At 46.5% G+C, this 3,106-nt stretch overlaps 1 long non-coding RNA gene across 1 annotated transcript in view; it reads right to left on the bottom strand.

Moving 5' to 3' along the window:
* The window catches only part of LOC122562998, an 8,828-nt gene extending 7,025 nt beyond the window's left edge, over positions 1-1,803 (bottom strand). The window contains exons 1-2 of the long non-coding RNA XR_006315464.1: positions 1,561-1,803; positions 906-1,048 (exon numbers count right to left, since the gene is read on the bottom strand). This is a non-coding gene — a long non-coding RNA (uncharacterized LOC122562998). The remainder of the gene's footprint in view (positions 1-905; positions 1,049-1,560) is intronic.
* Positions 1,804-3,106: the final 1,303 nt, after the last annotated feature.

Genomic DNA, 3,106 nt, shown 5'->3' with positions numbered 1-3,106 from the left:
CTGCGTATAAACCAACATTTCCTAGCTATTCTCAGATTTTAAACTCTGTTACCAAAAACAAACAAAAACCTTGGGATGCTGGCAATTTCAAACAGAAACAAAAAAGTGCTGGAGAAAATTAGCATGTCTGTTATGTTCTGAAGAAGAGTCACTGGACTCGAAATGTTAACTCTACTTTCTCTCCCTAGACCTGCTGAGTTTCTGTTTTTATTTTAGCTCTGGCATCATTCAGTTGAGTCTGTGTTCCAATCCTTTTCATGTTAAGACGATCTACCTTTCCTGTACTGTGGTACCCAGGATTGAATGCAATCACCCCCAATCTGGCACTTTTCAGGGCATTGTACAGCTAGAACATCACTCTCATTCCCCTCAGTGTGTCCTCCGTCCCAGCAATTATTGCTCATAAAATAAAAACTGTATTTGGCTGTACAGCATTTTGAGACATGGTGGGCAGTATGGTGGCAGTGGGTGGCACGGTGGCACAGTGGTTAGCACTGCAGCCTCGCAGCGCCAGAGACCCGGGTTTATTTCCCACCTCAGGCGACTGACTGTGTGGAGTTTGCACATTCTCCCCGTGTCTGCGTGGGTTTCCTCCAGGTGCTCCGGTTTCCTCCCACAGTCCAAAAAATGTGTAGGTTAGGTGAATTGGCCATGCTAAATTGCCCATAGTGTTAGGGGAATGGGTCTGGGTGGGTTACTCTTTGGAGGCTCGGTGTGGACTTGTTGGGCCGAAGGGCCTGTTTCCACACTGTAAGCAATCTAATCTAATTAACCAAATGACGGGGTCATTCAATAAGCCTTTTTGTGATGTCCTGGCTGTATTTCACTGGGCCCTGGATATGTGTTTCTGACTCTGTCTAGTCTCTGCTATTCATTGTGAGGGGTAAACCTCACCAACATCTTACCGAAATGCACTGAAACATTGAGCTCAGGGGAGGCCAGTGGTTATAACCCATTCATTCAAATCTATCTCCGGCTCTGTCCCCTCTCTCAAATGTCTTCGGGAAAGCTAATGTGAGTACCCATTCTTCACCAGGTCAGTAATCTCCTAAAGCAATAAAGATGATTTACAATTTGAAAATCAATGTCTGCTCTCTCTGAACAATTCATATTCAAAGTGCTCTGTTAGCCTGGCCCCATGAACAGATTCTAGTCGCCCTGTTAACTTTCTGGTTTACATCTCCCATTCAGTAATAACTTACACTCAACTCAATAATAGGGCGAACATGGCGGCAACACACACAACACACACACAACACGCACAACACACACAGCACACACAACACACATAGCACACACAACACACACACACAGCACACACAACACACACAATACACACACAATGTACACACCCAATACACACAATACACACAACACACACAACATAGCGACAGTCATGGAACGTAGTAATTCCGCTCAGAATCGTAAGCAACAGATCCCATCGTAAACAATGATCAAATCACACCTCTCTTTGCGGGGTCTCACTTTCAGTAACGTGATTTTATTTTGAATATTTCAACATGTTTTACCATGAGGCGGGTGGCATATTGCAACTTCTACCTGACTGCAACTGTTTCCTCAGACACAGCTTTTAAATCCTGTCCCAGGGGTGTGCAATAACATCTCTGATCAGAAAATAGTTTCTTGTATCATTTACAAAATGCAACAGAGACATCATTTTCGCAGCCGCTGGGAATCGAGAACGACGGGCTGTCAGTTCCGTTGCTCCGAGCTCCTGCGTGTCTTCCCTATCATTGCCAGATATTCAACATTTTCCTATCCCTTTCCGCTGTTAAACTGGAAGCTTCACACCTCCGCTAATTCGGCCGGTTTCTTTACTTGTTCCTACAAACACCGCCCATTCCCTTTCTGGGCCAATGGTTGGCGTTGACTGTCATTCCCGAACGTGTACACTTGTCCCCCTCGGAAACTGCGTGTCACTCTTCATGGGTTCTGTGGGCAGCGACTCCCAGCCCCATCCTGTTCAACAGGGCAATGTCGATTTGGCAAAACTCAATGATTCAACTCATTGAAAGCTGATTGTGCGCAGGGACTAAGTTCCCAGCCATCTGATCCCTTTGGGACCTCGCAAAGTTAAACTTGTGCCAAAGTGCCTGGTGTTAGAGAACCCATCCTGCACCCTGTCAGAACGTTTCTTTACCGCCCATCCCCAACGCTCTGGATTGACTGAAACATTTTTGAACCTCTTTGTGTTTAGCTGAAAGGGGGGGGGGGGGGGCACCAGGAACATTAACCACGTTGGCCCATCGATAGATGCCACAGGATCTGCAAAGGGTTTCCCAGCTATTTTTATTTTCTTAAATTTCAGATTCCCAACGTCTACAGAAAAAAAAAAACTGCGGATGCTGTAAATCAGAAACAAAACCAGAAATTCTTGGAAAAGCTCAGTGAAGAGAAATCACTTTGGGTCCAGTGATACCTTGATGGCTTTTCTAAAAATCACACAACACCAGGTTATAGTCCAACAGGTTTAATTGGAAGCACTCGCTTTCGGAGCGTCGCCCCTTCATCAGGTGGCTTGCGTAGATTTCCTCCCTGTGATGCTGAGGGGATCTTACCTTTTTTTTTACCAGGTACTGGTGTATCACTGACACACAACGCGAATTTGAATGCGAATTCCACTCGGTGTGGCTACCCTCTGTGAACACACCAAACGACAGCAGTTGCTTTCCCTTCCTTTTAGCTTTCCTTGTACTCTCTGTCACCATATCTTCTCTCCCCTCCGCCCATTCCAGTGGGACCCTCTGTTCTTTCTAGTTTGGCAGTTGGGTCACATCTTTGTTCTCCCGTTCTCACATTCCGAGCACATAATATGCACTATCTGCAGCTTCTCCACCCCTCCAGACTTCACGTCAGCTCCAGTCAAGAGTCCAGACTCCAAACATCAGCTTGCTCCCTCCCCGTGGATGCTGCCTGACCCGCTGTGATCTCCAGCATTTCTTGCTTTCAGGACAAGCAGTTGCTCGGTGGATTCTTGCGTCCAAGAGCCCGTTACTGAATGTTCTCTCCGCCAACAACATGTCCTTGTGGCTGTCTGGTTCTCCACCTCCTTGACCCAGGCTCTTGACTAATGGGGTAATATCTC

Source organism: Chiloscyllium plagiosum, chromosome 26, assembly GCF_004010195.1.
Source record: "Chiloscyllium plagiosum isolate BGI_BamShark_2017 chromosome 26, ASM401019v2, whole genome shotgun sequence".
Lineage (NCBI taxonomy): Eukaryota > Metazoa > Chordata > Chondrichthyes > Orectolobiformes > Hemiscylliidae > Chiloscyllium > Chiloscyllium plagiosum.
The sequence above is the reverse complement of the archived record's forward strand: the minus strand, read 5'-3'. Positions and strand labels throughout refer to the sequence as shown.